This window comes from Syngnathus typhle, linkage group LG7 (assembly GCF_033458585.1).
Source record: "Syngnathus typhle isolate RoL2023-S1 ecotype Sweden linkage group LG7, RoL_Styp_1.0, whole genome shotgun sequence".
In the NCBI taxonomy this organism is placed as follows: Eukaryota; Metazoa; Chordata; class Actinopteri; order Syngnathiformes; family Syngnathidae; genus Syngnathus; species Syngnathus typhle.
In genome coordinates, this window is record NC_083744.1 from 17,417,870 (window position 1) to 17,435,629 (window position 17,760).

Sequence of the window (17,760 nt, forward strand, 5' to 3'; positions counted from 1 at the left end):
TCAACCGATTCAACCCATTCCAACTTTCAACTGTTCATCATTTTTCTACCGATTCCACAACTTCCCACTTACCAAAAGCTTCACATCTTTTATTTTGAAATTCACACCCAATTCCTTTTCCCTTCTCATTTCTACATTTTTCAACCGATTCAACCCATTCCAACTTTCAACTGTTCATCATTTTTCTACCTATTCCACAACTTCCCACTTACCAAAAACTTCACATCTTTTATTTTGAAATTCACACCCAATTTCCTTTTCCCTTCTCATTTCTACATTTTTCAACCGATTCAACCCATTCCAACTTTAAACTGTTCATCATTTTTCTACCTATTCCACAACTTCCCACTTACCAAAAACTTCATCTTTTATTTTGAAATTCAACCAAAATTCTCTCAAATTCCGTTTTTGTACTCTAATTTCTACATTTTTCAACCGATTCAACCCATTCCAACTTTCAACTGTTCATCATTTTTCTACCTATTCCACAACTTCCCAAAAAACTTCACATCTTTTATTTTGAAATTCACACCCAATTCCTTTTTCCCTTCTCATTTCTACATTTTTCAACCGATTCAACCCATTCCAACTTTCAACTGTTCATCATTTTTCTACCTATTCCACAACTTCCCACTTACCAAAAACTTCACATCTTTTATTTTGAAATTCACACCCAATTCCCTTTTCCCTTCTCATTTCTACATTTTTCAACCGATTCAACCCATTCCAATTTTCAACTGTTCATCATTTTTCTACCTATTCCACAACTTCCCACTTACCAAAAACTTCACATCTTTTATTTTGAAATTTACACTCAATTCCCTTTTCCCTTCTCATTTCTACATTTTTCGACCGATTCAACCCATTCCAAATGCATTCACCTTATGCTTCCCACATTCACTCCCATTCACCCCCACTTCCACTACGCTTAAACATTCAACCCTTGACCCCCAATCCCAGTGTGGCGGCCATCTTGGATTGACCCTCAAGTGCCCCCAATGAACCCAAAATGAACCGGAAGTGCCCCAAATCAAACCGAAAGTGACCCCAAATAGACCGGAAGTGACCTCAGGTAAACCGGAAGTGACCCCAAATCAAACCGGAAGTGACCCCAAATGTACCGCAAGTGACCTTTTTAGACCGGAAATGACCCCTAATAAACCGGAAGTGACCTCAGACGAACCGGAAGTGACCCAAATTAAACCGGAAGTGACCCAAATAAACCGGAAGTGACCCCAAATAGACCGGAAGTGACCTCTGGTACACCGGAAGTGACCCCAAATCAAACCGGAAGTGACCCCAAATGAACCGGAAGTGACCTATTTAGACCGGAAATGACCCCAAATAAACCGGAAGTGACCTCAGCTAAACCGGAAGTGACCTGTTTTAAACCGGAAGTGACCCAAATAAACCGGAAGTGACCCAAACTAGACCGGAAGTGACCCGAATCAAACCGGAAGTGACCTTATTTCAACACTGAGTGGCCCAAATAGCTACATTTGCGCTAACTTTTTCGTTTTTTGTCTGATTTAACCCGTTTCAACTTTCAACTGTACATCTTTTGCCTACCTATTCCACAACTTCCCACTTACCAAAAATTCCAAATTCGAAATTCAACCAAATTCTCCAAAATTTCGTTTTTCTACTCTAATTTCTACATTTTTCAACCGATTCAACCCATTCCAACTTTCAACTGTTCATCTTTTGCCTACCTATTCCACAACTTCCCACTTACAAAATATTCCAAACTTTCAATTTTGAAATTCACCACAAATTCTCCAAATATTCTACATTTCTCAAGTAATTCAACACGTTTCAACATCGTTCGGCAGCATTCCCCGAAAAAGTTATTCATACATTTCGCCTTCACACGCAATTTCTCCAGAAATTGCAAAATTCTAGTTATTATTATTATTCTCTTTTATTCTCCACACTTTTTTGTCCAGTTTCATCTTCCACACAATTCATCCGATTCACTCCATTCCACTTTCCACGTATTCCAAATATTCACGCGATGAGCGCTTCCATTTTTCTCGTTCCGAAAATTTTCCGATTCCGCAAAATTCCCCAAATTCCGACAAATTTTTCCCCATTCATTCTTAATGACACATTCGACATTTCACATTTACGTCGTTCCAATTTGAAATTCACATCATTCAGCACATTCTAATCGCATTCGGAAGGATTCTCGACATTCCCAAAATTCCCAAATTCGAAATTTTCACGTTTTCACGTTAAAAATTCCGACAAATTTTCGCAAAATTTTGTTTTTCACCTCTAACTTCTACATTTTTCAACCGATTCAACTCGTTCCAACTTTCAACTGTTCATCTTTTGCCTACCTATTCCACAACGTCCCACTTACCAAAAACTTCACATCTTTTATTTTGAAATTCAACCAAAATTCTCTAAAATTTCGTTTTTCTACTCTAATTTCTACATTTTTCAACCGATTCAACCCATTCCAACTTTCAACTGTTCATCATTTTTCTACCGATTCCACAACTTCCCACTTACCAAAAGCTTCACATCTTTTATTTTGAAATTCACACCCAATTCCTTTTTCCCTTCTCATTTCTACATTTTTCAACCGATTCAACCCATTCCAACTTTCAACTGTTCATCATTTTTCTACCTATTCCACAACTTCCCACTTACCAAAAACTTCACATCTTTTATTTTGAAATTCACACCCAATTCCCTTTTCCCTTCTCATTTCTACATTTTTCAACCCATTCAACCCATTCCAACTTTCAACTGTTCATCATTTTTCTACCTATTCCACAACTTCCCACTTACCAAAAACTTCACATCTTTTATTTTGAAATTTACACTCAATTCCCTTTTCCCTTCTCATTTCTACATTTTTCGACCGATTCAACCCATTCCAAATGCATTCACCTTATGCTTCCCACATTCACTCCCATTCACCCCCACTTCCACTACGCTTACACATTCAACCCTTGACCCCCAATTCCAGTGTGGCGGCCATCTTGGATTGACCCTCAAGTGCCCCCAATGAACCCAAAATGAACCGGAAGTGCCCCAAATCAAACCGAAAGTGACCCCAAATAGACCGGAAGTGACCTCAGGTAAACCGGAAGTGACCCCAAATCAAACCGGAAGTGACCCCAAATGTACCGGAAGTGACCTTTTTAGACCGGAAATGCCCCCTAATAAACCGGAAGTGACCTCAGACGAACCGGAAGTGACCTCAGACGAACCGGAAGTGACCCGAATTAAACCGGAAGTGACCCCAAATAGACCGGAAGTGACCCAAATAGACCGGAAGTGACCTCAGGTAAACCGGAAGTGACCCCAAATCAAACCGGAAGTGACCCCAAATGTACCGGAAGTTACCTTTTTAGACCGGAAATGACCCCAAATAAACCGGAAGTGACCTCAGCTAAACCGGAAGTGACCTGTTTTAAACCGGAAGTGACCCAAATAAACCGGAAGTGACCCAAATTAGACCGGAAATGACCCGAATCAAGCCGGAAGTGACCTTATTTCAACACTAAGTGCACCAAATAGCTACATTTGCGCTAACGTCTTCGTTTTTTGTCCGATTTAACACGTTTCAACATTTTTACCCCAAAAGTGAACCTCCTGAGGCCGTTTTTTTTGGTTTTGTTCCAAATTTAGAAAGATTTTGGCGCAATTGCTTTTTTTTATTTTCCCATTCATTCTCTATGGGGATTCAACATTTGCTCTAACTTCTACATTTTTTAACTGATTCAACCCGTTCCAACTTTCAACTGTTCATCTTTTGCCTACCTATTCCACAACTTCCCACTTACCAACAATTCCAAATTTAAAATTCAACCAAATTCTCCAAAATTTCGTTTTTCTACTCTAACTTCTACATTTTTCTACCGATTCAACCCATTCCAACTTTCAACTGTTCATCTTTTGCCTACCTATTCCACAACTTCCCACTTACCAAATATTCCAAACTTTCAATTTTGAAATTCACCACAAATTCTCCAAATATTCTACATTTCTCAAGTAATTCAACACGTTTCAACATCGTTCGGCAGCATTCCCCGAAAAAGTTATTCATACATTTCGCCTTCACACGCAATTTCTCCAGAAATTGCAAAATTCTAGTTATTATTATTCTTCTATTTTATTCTCCTCACTTTTTTGTCCCGTTTCATCTTTCACATAATTCATCCGATTCACTCCATTCCACTTTTCACGTATTCCAAATATTCAGGAAAGGGTGGCTTGTATTTTTCTCATTCCGAAAATTTTCCGATTCCGCAAAATTCCCAAAATTCCGACAAATTTTTCCCCATCCATTCTTAATGGTACATTCGACATTTCACAAAATTTCGTTTTTCTACTCTAATTTCTACATTTTTCAACCGATTCAACCCATTCCACATTTATTCCCCTCATTCACCTTATGCTTACCACATTCACTCCCATTCACCCCCACTTCCACTATGCTTCCCACATTCACTCCCATTCACCCCCACTTCCACTACGCTTACACATTCAACCCTTGACCCCCAATTCCAGTGTGGCGGCCATCTTGGATTGACCCTCAAGTGCCCCCAATGAACCCAAAATGAACCGGAAGTGCCCCAGATCAAACCGAAAGTGACCCCAAATAGACCGGAAGTGACCTCAGGTAAACCGGAAGAGACCCCAAATCAAACCGGAAGTGACCCCAAATGTACCGGAAGTGGCCTTTTTAGACCGGAAATGACCCCTAATAAACCGGAAGTGACCTCAGACGAACCGGAAGTGACCCAAATTAAACCGGAAGTGACCCAAATAAACCGGAAGTGACCCCAAATAGACCGGAAGTGACCCCAAATAGACCGGAAGTGACCTCTGGTAAACCGGAAGTGACCCCAAATCAAACCGGAAGTGACCCAAAATGAACCGGAAGTTACCTTTTTAGACCGGAAATGACCCCAAATAAACCGGAAGTGACCTCAGCTAGACCGGAAGTGACCTGTTTTAAACCGGAAGTGACCCAAATAAACCGGAAGTGACCCCAAATAGACCGGAAGTGACCCCAAATAGACCGGAAGTTACCTCTGGTTAACCGGAAGTGACCCCAAATCAAACCGGAAGTGACCCCAAATGTACCGTAAGTGACCCTTTTAGACCGGAAATGACCCCTGATAAACCGGAAGTGACCTCAGACGAACCGGAAGTGACCCGAATTAAACCGGAAGTGGCCCAAATAAACCGGAAGTGACCCCAAATAGACCGGAAGTGACCCCAAATAGACCGGAAGTGACCTCTGGTAAACCGGAAGTAACCCCAAATGAACCGGAAGTGACCTTTTTAGACCGGAAGTGACCCCAAATAAACCGGAAGTGACCTCAGCTAAACCGGAAGTGACCTGTTTTAAACCGGAAGTGACCCAAATAAACCGGAAGTGACCCAAATTAGACCGGAAATGACCCGAATCAAACCGGAAGTGGCCTTATTTCAACACTTAGTGCCCCAAATAGCTACATTTAGGCTAACTTTTTCGTTTTTTGTCCGATTTAACCCGTTTCAACATTTTTACCCCAAAAGTGAACCTCTTGAGGCCGTTTTTTTTGTTTTGTTCCAAATTTAGAAAGATTTTGGCGCAATTGCTTTTTTTATTTTCACATTCATTCTCTATGGGGATTCGACATTTGTTCTAACTTCTACATTTTTTAACTGATTCAACCCGTTCCAACTTTCAACTGTACATCATTTGCCTACCTATTCCACAACTTCCCACTTACCAAAAATTCCAAATTTGAAATTCAACCGAATTCTCCAAAATTTCGTTTTTCTACTCTAATTTCTACATTTTTCAACCGATTCAACCCATTCCAACTTTCAGCTGTTCATCTTTTGCCTACCTATTCCACAACTTCCCACTTACCAAATATTTCCAACTTTCAGTTTTGAAATTCACCACAAATTCTCCAAATATTCTACATTTCTCAAGTAATTCAACACGTTTCAACATCGTTCGGCAGCATTCCCCGAAAAAGTTATTCATACATTTCGCCTTCACACGCAATTTCTCCAGAAATTGCAAAATTCTAGTTGTGTGAAGGCGAAGGCCTTCACACATATGTTATTCTACACCATTCTCTATTATTATTATTATTCTCTTTTATTCTCCACACTTTTTTGACACGTTTCATCTTCCACATAATTCATCCGATTCACTCCATTCCACTTTTCACGTATTCCAAATATTCACGCGACGAGCGCTTGTATTTTTCTCGTTCCGAAAATTTTCCGATTCCGCAAAATTCCCAAAATTCCGACGAATTTTTCCCCATTCATTCTTAATGGCACATTCGACATTTCACATTTACGTCGTTCCAATTTGAAATTCACATCATTCAGCACATTCTAATCACATTCGGAAGGATTCTCGACATTCCCAAAATTCCCAAATTCGAAAATTTCACGTTTTCACGTTAAAAATTCCGACAAATTTTCACAAAATTTCGTTTTTCACCTCTAACTTCTACATTTTTCAACCGATTCAACTCGTTCCAACTTTCAACTGTTCATCTTTTGCCTACCTATTCCACAACGTCCCACTTACCAAAAACTTCACATCTTTTATTTTGAAATTCAACCAAAATTCTCTAAAATTTCGTTTTTCTACTCTAATTTCTACATTTTTCAACCGATTCAACCCATTCCAACTTTCAACTGTTCATTATTTTTCTACTGATTCCACAACTTCCCACTTACCAAAAGCTTCAAATCTTTTATTTTGAAATTCACACCCAATTCCTTTTCCCTTCTCATTTCTACATTTTTCAACCGATTCAACCCATTCCAACTTTCAACTGTTCATCATTTTTCTACCTATTCCACAACTTCCCACTTACCAAAAACTTCACATCTTTTATTTTGAAATTCACACCCAATTCCTTTTTCCCTTCTCATTTCTACATTTTTCAACCGATTCAACCCATTCCAACTTTCAACTGTTCATCATTTTTCTACCTATTCCACAACTTCCCACTTACCAAAAACTTCACATCTTTTATTTTGAAATTCACACCCAATTCCCTTTTCCCTTCTCATTTCTACATTTTTCAACCGATTCAACCCATTCCAACTTTCAACTGTTCATCATTTTTCGACCTATTCCACAACTTCCCAAAACCTTCACATCTTTTATTTTGAAATTCACACCCAATTCCTTTTTCCCTTCTCATTTCTACATTTTTCAACCGATTCAACCCATTCCAACTTTCAACTGTTCATCATTTTTCGACCTATTCCACAACTTCCCACTTACCAAAAACTTCACATCTTTTATTTTGAAATTCGCCACAAATTCTCCAAATATTCTACATTTCTCAAGTAATTCAACACGTTTCAACATCGTTCGGCAGCATTCCCCGAAGAAGTTATTCATACATTTCGCCTTCACACGCAATTTCTCCAGAAATTGCAAAATTCTAGTTATTATATTTTATTCTCCTCACTTTTTTGTCCCGTTTCATCGTCCACATAATTCATCCGATTCACTCCATTCCACTTTTCACGTATTCCAAATATTCAGGAAAGGGTGGCTTCCATTTTTCTCATTCCGAATATTTTCCGATTCCGCAAAATTCCCCAAATTCCGACAAATTTTTCCCCATTCATTCTTAATGGCACATTCGACATTTCACATTTACGTCGTTCCAATTTGAAATTCACATCATTCAGCACATTCTAATCACATTCGGAAGGATTCTCGACATTCCCAAAATTCCCAAATTCGAAAATTTCACGTTTTCACGTTAAAAATTCCGACAAATTTTCACAAAATTTCGTTTTTCACCTCTAACTTCTACATTTTTCAACCGATTCAACTCGTTCCAACTTTCAACTGTTCATCTTTTGCCTACCTATTCCACAACGTCCCACTTACCAAAAACTTCACATCTTTTATTTTGAAATTCAACCAAAATTCTCTAAAATTTCGTTTTTCTACTCTAATTTCTACATTTTTCAACCCATTCAACCCATTCCAACTTTCAACTGTTCATTATTTTTCTACCGATTCCACAACTTCCCACTTACCAAAAGCTTCACATCTTTTATTTTGAAATTCACACCCAATTCCTTTTCCCTTCTCATTTCTACATTTTTCAACCGATTCAATCCATTCCAACTTTCAACTGTTCATCATTTTTCTACCTATTCCACAACTTCCCACTTACCAAAAACTTCACATCTTTTATTTTGAAATTCACACCCAATTTCCTTTTCCCTTCTCATTTCTACATTTTTCAACCGATTCAACCCATTCCAACTTTCAACTGTTCATCATTTTTCTACCTATTCCACAACTTCCCACTTACCAAAAACTTCACATCTTTTATTTTGAAATTCAACCAAAATTCTCTCAAATTCCGGTTTTGTACTCTAATTTCTACATTTTTCAACCGATTCAACCCATTCCAACTTTCAACTGTTCATCATTTTTCTACCTATTCCACAACTTCCCAAAAACTTCACATCTTTTATTTTGAAATTCACACCCAATTCCTTTTTCCCTTCTCATTTCTACATTTTTCAACCGATTCAACCCTTTCCAACTTTCAACTGTTCATCATTGTGTGAAGGCGAAGGCCTTCACACATATGTTATTCTACACCATTCTCTATTATTGTGTGAAGGCGAAGGCCTTCACACATATGTTATTCTACACCATTCTCTATTATTATTATTATTCTCTTTTATTCTCCACACTTTTTTGACACGTTTCATCTTCCACATAATTCATCCGATTCACTCCATTCCACTTTTCACGTATTCCAAATATTCACGCGACGAGCGCTTGTATTTTTCTCGTTCCGAAAATTTTCCGATTCCGCAAAATTCCCAAAATTCCGACGAATTTTTCCCCATTCATTCTTAATGGCACATTCGACATTTCACATTTACGTCGTTCCAATTTGAAATTCACATCATTCAGCACATTCTAATCACATTCGGAAGGATTCTCGACATTCCCAAAATTCCCAAATTCGAAAATTTCACGTTTTCACGTTAAAAATTCCGACAAATTTTCACAAAATTTCGTTTTTCACCTCTAACTTCTACATTTTTCAACCGATTCAACTCGTTCCAACTTTCAACTGTTCATCTTTTGCCTACCTATTCCACAACGTCCCACTTACCAAAAACTTCACATCTTTTATTTTGAAATTCAACCAAAATTCTCTAAAATTTCGTTTTTCTACTCTAATTTCTACATTTTTCAACCGATTCAACCCATTCCAACTTTCAACTGTTCATTATTTTTCTACTGATTCCACAACTTCCCACTTACCAAAAGCTTCAAATCTTTTATTTTGAAATTCACACCCAATTCCTTTTCCCTTCTCATTTCTACATTTTTCAACCGATTCAACCCATTCCAACTTTCAACTGTTCATCATTTTTCTACCTATTCCACAACTTCCCACTTACCAAAAACTTCACATCTTTTATTTTGAAATTCACACCCAATTCCTTTTTCCCTTCTCATTTCTACATTTTTCAACCGATTCAACCCATTCCAACTTTCAACTGTTCATCATTTTTCTACCTATTCCACAACTTCCCACTTACCAAAAACTTCACATCTTTTATTTTGAAATTCACACCCAATTCCCTTTTCCCTTCTCATTTCTACATTTTTCAACCGATTCAACCCATTCCAACTTTCAACTGTTCATCATTTTTCGACCTATTCCACAACTTCCCAAAACCTTCACATCTTTTATTTTGAAATTCACACCCAATTCCTTTTTCCCTTCTCATTTCTACATTTTTCAACCGATTCAACCCATTCCAACTTTCAACTGTTCATCATTTTTCGACCTATTCCACAACTTCCCACTTACCAAAAACTTCACATCTTTTATTTTGAAATTCGCCACAAATTCTCCAAATATTCTACATTTCTCAAGTAATTCAACACGTTTCAACATCGTTCGGCAGCATTCCCCGAAGAAGTTATTCATACATTTCGCCTTCACACGCAATTTCTCCAGAAATTGCAAAATTCTAGTTATTATATTTTATTCTCCTCACTTTTTTGTCCCGTTTCATCGTCCACATAATTCATCCGATTCACTCCATTCCACTTTTCACGTATTCCAAATATTCAGGAAAGGGTGGCTTCCATTTTTCTCATTCCGAATATTTTCCGATTCCGCAAAATTCCCCAAATTCCGACAAATTTTTCCCCATTCATTCTTAATGGCACATTCGACATTTCACATTTACGTCGTTCCAATTTGAAATTCACATCATTCAGCACATTCTAATCACATTCGGAAGGATTCTCGACATTCCCAAAATTCCCAAATTCGAAAATTTCACGTTTTCACGTTAAAAATTCCGACAAATTTTCACAAAATTTCGTTTTTCACCTCTAACTTCTACATTTTTCAACCGATTCAACTCGTTCCAACTTTCAACTGTTCATCTTTTGCCTACCTATTCCACAACGTCCCACTTACCAAAAACTTCACATCTTTTATTTTGAAATTCAACCAAAATTCTCTAAAATTTCGTTTTTCTACTCTAATTTCTACATTTTTCAACCCATTCAACCCATTCCAACTTTCAACTGTTCATTATTTTTCTACCGATTCCACAACTTCCCACTTACCAAAAGCTTCACATCTTTTATTTTGAAATTCACACCCAATTCCTTTTCCCTTCTCATTTCTACATTTTTCAACCGATTCAATCCATTCCAACTTTCAACTGTTCATCATTTTTCTACCTATTCCACAACTTCCCACTTACCAAAAACTTCACATCTTTTATTTTGAAATTCACACCCAATTTCCTTTTCCCTTCTCATTTCTACATTTTTCAACCGATTCAACCCATTCCAACTTTCAACTGTTCATCATTTTTCTACCTATTCCACAACTTCCCACTTACCAAAAACTTCACATCTTTTATTTTGAAATTCAACCAAAATTCTCTCAAATTCCGGTTTTGTACTCTAATTTCTACATTTTTCAACCGATTCAACCCATTCCAACTTTCAACTGTTCATCATTTTTCTACCTATTCCACAACTTCCCAAAAACTTCACATCTTTTATTTTGAAATTCACACCCAATTCCTTTTTCCCTTCTCATTTCTACATTTTTCAACCGATTCAACCCTTTCCAACTTTCAACTGTTCATCATTGTGTGAAGGCGAAGGCCTTCACACATATGTTATTCTACACCATTCTCTATTATTGTGTGAAGGCGAAGGCCTTCACACATATGTTATTCTACACCATTCTCTATTATTATTATTATTCTCTTTTATTCTCCACACTTTTTTGACACGTTTCATCTTCCACATAATTCATCCGATTCACTCCATTCCACTTTTCACGTATTCCAAATATTCACGCGACGAGCGCTTGTATTTTTCTCGTTCCGAAAATTTTCCGATTCCGCAAAATTCCCAAAATTCCGACAAATTTTTCCCCATTCATTCTTAATGGCACATTCGACATTTCACATTTACGTCGTTCCAATTTGAAATTCACATCATTCAGCACATTCTAATCACATTCGGAAGGATTCTCGACATTCCCAAAATTCCCAAATTCGAAAATTTCACGTTTTCACGTTAAAAATTCCGACAAATTTTCAAAAAATTTCGTTTTTCACCTCTAACTTCTACATTTTTCAACCGATTCAACTCGTTCCAACTTTCAACTGTTCATCTTTTGCCTACCTATTCCACAACGTCCCACTTACCAAAAACTTCACATCTTTTATTTTGAAATTCAACCAAAATTCTCTAAAATTTCGTTTTTCTACTCTAATTTCTACATTTTTCAACCGATTCAACCCATTCCAACTTTCAACTGTTCATTATTTTTCTACTGATTCCACAACTTCCCACTTACCAAAAGCTTCACATCTTTTATTTTGAAATTCACACCCAATTCCTTTTCCCTTCTCATTTCTACATTTTTCAACCGATTCAACCCATTCCAACTTTCAACTGTTCATCATTTTTCTACCTATTCCACAACTTCCCACTTACCAAAAACTTCACATCTTTTATTTTGAAATTCACACCCAATTTCCTTTTCCCTTCTCATTTCTACATTTTTCAACCGATTCAACCCATTCCAACTTTCAACTGTTCACTATTTTTCTACCGATTCCACAACTTCCCACTTACCAAAAGCTTCACGTCTTTTATTTTGAAATTCACACCCAATTCCTTTTCCCTTCTCATTTCTACATTTTTCAACCGATTCAACCCATTCCAACTTTCAACTGTTCATCATTTTTCTAACTATTCCACAACTTCCCACTTACCAAAAACTTCACATCTTTTATTTTGAAATTCACACCCAATTTCCTTTCCCCTTCTCATTTCTACATTTTTCAACCGATTCAACCCATTCCAACTTTCAACTGTTCATTATTTTTCTACCGATTCCACAACTTCCCACTTACCAAAAGCTTCACGTCTTTTATTTTGAAATTCACACCCAATTCCTTTTCCCTTCTCATTTCTACATTTTTCAACCGATTCAACCCATTCCAACTTTCAACTGTTCATCATTTTTCTACCTATTCCACAACTTCCCACTTACCAAAAACTTCACATCTTTTATTTTGAAATTCACACCCAATTTCCTTTTCCCTTCTCATTTCTACATTTTTCAACCGATTCAACCCATTCCAACTTTCAACTGTTCATCATTTTTCTACCTATTCCACAACTTCCCACTTACCAAAAACTTCACATCTTTTATTTTGAAATTCAAACAAAATTCTCTCAAATTCCGTTTTTGTACTCTAATTTCTACATTTTTCAACCGATTCAACCCATTCCAACTTTCAACTGTTCATCATTTTTCTACCTATTCCACAACTTCCCAAATACTTCACATCTTTTATTTTGAAATTCACACCCAATTCCTTTTTCCCTTCTCATTTCTACATTTTTCAACCGATTCAACCCATTCCAACTTTCAACTGTTCATCATTTTTCTACCTATTCCACAACTTCCCACTTACCAAAAACTTCACATCTTTTATTTTGAAATTCACACCCAATTCCCTTTTCCCTTCTCATTTCTACATTTTTCAACCGATTCAACCCATTCCAACTTTCAACTGTTCATCATTTTTCTACCTATTCCACAACTTCCCACTTACCAAAAACTTCACATCTTTTATTTTGAAATTCACACTCAATTCCCTTTTCCCTTCTCCTTTCTACATTTTTCAACCGATTCAACCCATTCCAACTTTCAACTGTTCATCATTTTTCTACCGATTCCACAACTTCCCACTTACCAAAAACTTCACATCTTTTATTTTGAAATTCACACCCAATTCCCTTTTCCCTTCTCATTTCTACATTTTTCAACCGATTCAACCCATTCCAACTTTCAACTGTTCATCATTTTTCTACCTATTCCACAACTTCCCACTTACCAAAAACTTCACATCTTTTATTTTGAAATTCACACCCAATTCCCTTTTCCCTTCTCATTTCTACATTTTTCAACCGATTCAACCCATTCCAACTTTCAACTGTTCATCATTTTTCGACCTATTCCACAACTTCCCAAAACCTTCACATCTTTTATTTTGAAATTCACACCCAATTCCTTTTTCCCTTCTCATTTCTACATTTTTCAACCGATTCAACCCATTCCAACTTTCAACTGTTCATCATTTTTCTACCTATTCCACAACTTCCCACTTACCAAAAACTTCACATCTTTTATTTTGAAATTCACCACAAATTCTCCAAATATTCTACATTTCTCAAGTAATTCAACACGTTTCAACATCGTTCGGCAGCATTCCCCGAAGAAGTTATTCATACATTTCGCCTTCACACGCAATTTCTCCAGAAATTGCAAAATTCTAGTTTTGTAATAATACTGATGAGAACATTAGCCCTTTGTGATGCTTTATGTTTATAGGCAGTAGAGAAATAAAATATAGCATAAAGTAAGCTAAAACTGTATTTTCCAGGGAGGGGAGAGAGGGGGAATTTATGCGGCAATATGCTTGACAGATTAATCACTCCATCATAAAGAGGAAAGTACCGCCATATTTCCTCCTTTTTTATATGGATGTACAACATGCTGTTCTGCTCAAGGCCGGCCCGTGGGGACCGGCGGCGGACCCGAGGGGAAGTCGCTTCTCAATTGAAACCGGCCAATTTACTGTCCCAAACACTGACACTTCATCATTCGGACGACTTTAACCCCATGAATGTCAAACAGCCAGCGTGCTGGGAAGGCGGCGGCGGCGGCACGCATTTCCATAACAACCGCAGCTTGGCTAAAAGAGAAAAAAGAAAAAAAAGGGAAGAATCATAAGCACATTTCTAAGTGATCATCAAATGTGTCGTTTTATAAAAGCTATTTCTATTGCCGTCCTCATCTGAACAAATGGAAGGTCCTGGACTGAATTGGGTTCAACCAGAGGTTCCACTGTACAAATGAATTTTATGAAATAAAAACGATGCCATCTGCTGGGTGCCACCTTCACTTTGATGCCATTCAATGGCCATTTAGCAATTCGCCAGCTGGCTGCATCCTCCCAAATTCTTGTCCCAGTTAAGAGCGAACATGTGGAAGGAAGCCTCCCCTCCGTCACCTCGGAGACAGAACCCAGCCGGGCGGCGCTCGCGGCATCCAGCGCCATTAAAGTTTCACAGTACAGCTGGAAGAGCTGCTGCCGGCCCGGCCCGCCAGACGTAGGGAAGGTTTGACTTTGTGCTTGTGATTAATTCATCCCACAGTTTACAGGAGGGACACTTTTAAAAAAAAAAAAAAAAGAAGAGATTTGGCGCCCCTCTTACGCTGACACCAACAGAATCAGTGGGACACACACACACACACACACCCACACCAAAGGGTGTTTAATTATATAGTAGGAGACCACTAAGGTCTTCTTTTAATTGTGTGCATCTGTTTGTGTGTGTTAGCCTGCAGCTCTGCGTAGGTCTTAGGCCTCGTCTAAATGAGAAGTCCTACAGGCGAAGCTGGAAGACGTGTCTCCCTCAACGCGAGCGCAGAGAGCCGGTTTGATTAATATTTTCTTAATTATCATTATTTAATCCGGCCCGCATCGACGCGCGGCCTTTTGTCTCAGAGCCGAGAAAGATGCCGGCTCGTTAGCGAGATGCTGCGTATGGTAAATAAGAAGCTTGTGGCCTGAGGGGGGTCGGCAGCGCATTGAAGGACAACTCCCCTCCTGAAGGATGCTGCAGACCACAGAATCGCGGATGCTGCGCCTCTGGCACCGTCAAGGCCCGCTTCCTTTTATGAGGCTCAAGCAGCAGACGAGACAGCTGTGATCCGACCGACCGGCCGGCCGGGCGATCAGTCAGTCAGCCAGCCTCCCTCCTTCCTTTGTAGGGGAGCGCCACGCTTGCAATACACAGCACCCCGCCCGGCCGTCAGTCTGTCGGCAGGCAGATTGCAAAGTTTGACATCAAGCGACAAAGTTGGTGAAGTTCAACTCCAAAAAAAGACTTTTCAGAATGATGGAAGGTGCATTGATCAGTCGATTGCGTTGAGGCTTTGTGGCCCTCAGCCAGACGCACGGATGCTAATTTTCTATGAAGTGCTTGTAATGGCGTGTGTGTGTGTGTGTGAGCGATGCAGTGACGAAGCTAATATGCAAAGAAGTACAAGACGAGGGGCAGGAAGCCCTCTTCATCAGCGTGGCATCTTCCCATTTATTTACATCCCGCCTAATAAGATACGCGCTGTGCTGCTAGGTAAGACAGAAAGATGTTAGGTAATTAAACTGCTTTGCTTTCCCGTTCATCCATTATCCAAACTCACGCCTGCATACATAATGTAATAATATCAAATAAGGCACAAATGGATGAGGTGGCCATTCCGGCGTGTTTTAGCGCCGGCGCCGAGTCGTAAATCTACAAGGGGGGGGGGGGGTTTGCGCCGGAGACAAAACGCACACAAAGTGTTGTGATGAATATAGGAAGGAGCAAAATGTGTGTATCGACAGATGATGTATACCACTCTTTACATAATGCGTCCGTCCGTCCGTCCGTGCGAGAGCGCCGGTGAGTGTTCATCACAAGGCGCTCAGAAGACGCCACAGGCTCCCGATTTCTAATCCGTGTTGTCACGTTGCTTAATCCTGCCGAGTGAAGGCCAGCCTCGGCCCCGGTGTCCTTGTCACATTGGCCGCTGGACCCCACGCACACTTAGACACATAGCACACACGCGTTCCGTGCCTCGCCTTCATGCAAGAGATTGAAATCGGGCGGGCAGACACTCGAGCATGAACCAAATGTCAGCGGCGAGCCACGAGGAGGAGGAGAGGAGCCCGTGATAATTATCACGCAGGTTCACGTACACGGCGAGCATCAAGTCGTTTCCCGGTCCCGCCCCCCCGGGATACGCTGAGACCAGACCATTTCAACAAGTAGGAACTGCATGATGGATTTGGATGGTGTTCGCATCTTCTCACCATTGAAGGATACCTTCTCAGGTACAACACTGTCCACACCACGAAGAAAACATACAAGAAGCACCCGCCTGATCCTGTGGGCTTGCCGGACGTATTGCCATTCGACTACTTTCCTCGCGCAACATGTTTCCCATGTGACACGCAACCTTTTGAGATTTCCTCTCCTGTCTGTTTGCTTCGTGTTAATTAACCCCGAGGCCCCATCCAAGCATCAATTGCGGACAGTGGCCCAGAAGCCAAGCGACCGCGGAGAAGACGGCATATGGCGGTGTCCTTGTTATTCCCTTTTATGTATTTTGAAAATCACGTCATTCGATGTGGACCAAGCCACAATCTATAAAAAAATGAGGGGTTTTCAGAATGTAACCTTTAACCTTCTGTCATATCCTTGAGCTAAATATACAGCCCAGAAAGCACATTGCTTCTTTTTTTTTTCCAGTTTTTGTTGTGGAGAGGCTACAAGGTTGAAAGCCACGAGTCAAAAAGAGCGGAAATCATCATGATGAAAGAATCGCTGCAGCACCACCAGAGGCTTTATTCTCCGTGTTCTCGGGGCAATCTATCTGACGTTCGTCTAAAGCACATAAAGACAAAGACGGGAAGTGTGATTAGCCACGGCGTAGCTAGCTAGCGCTCCCTCCAGGATATACGTCTTGAGGTGGGTGAGGCTTGATCAAAGCTGCGCCCAAAGACACGACGAGACTGAAGCAGCACTTTCTCACTGGCTATTTCTGCCTGAAGACATGAGAGTCTTCCGATGGGGAAATTGTGTTCCAGACATATTTCCCTCTTCTCGACGCATGCGCCAGAAACTTACGACACCAAAGGTTCAGTCCAACAATTGGGTGGGAGACTGCACAAAAACTTTTCGGTTTCAAAGCTGTGCTGGTTTCAAAAGGCGAAATTGATGACGAAAAAATATAAAAATATTTTTTTACAAGAATATAAAATAAAAAATAATATATATATTTTTTTTATAAATTAAAAATTGTTTGTAACAAATATCAGGGGGGAAATACAGTATGTTCAGTCTAAAAATGTATTGTTATTTCTTGTTTTATTATTTTAATACAATTTACTATTATTATTATTTGAGCATTAGATCTAAAGATGTCAGGGCATGTTACTAGCGTAAAATTCAGGACAGGGGGGGTGTTGCTTTTTCAAGTAACCCTCTTTGAACTGTTGCCATTAGACAGACGTTCCAAAAGCCCTCAGCTCAGCTCAGCACACACGAGCAGACTGAAGAACAGCTTTTGACCCAAAGCTGTGGCTGCTCTGGCCCGCGCCAAAAGA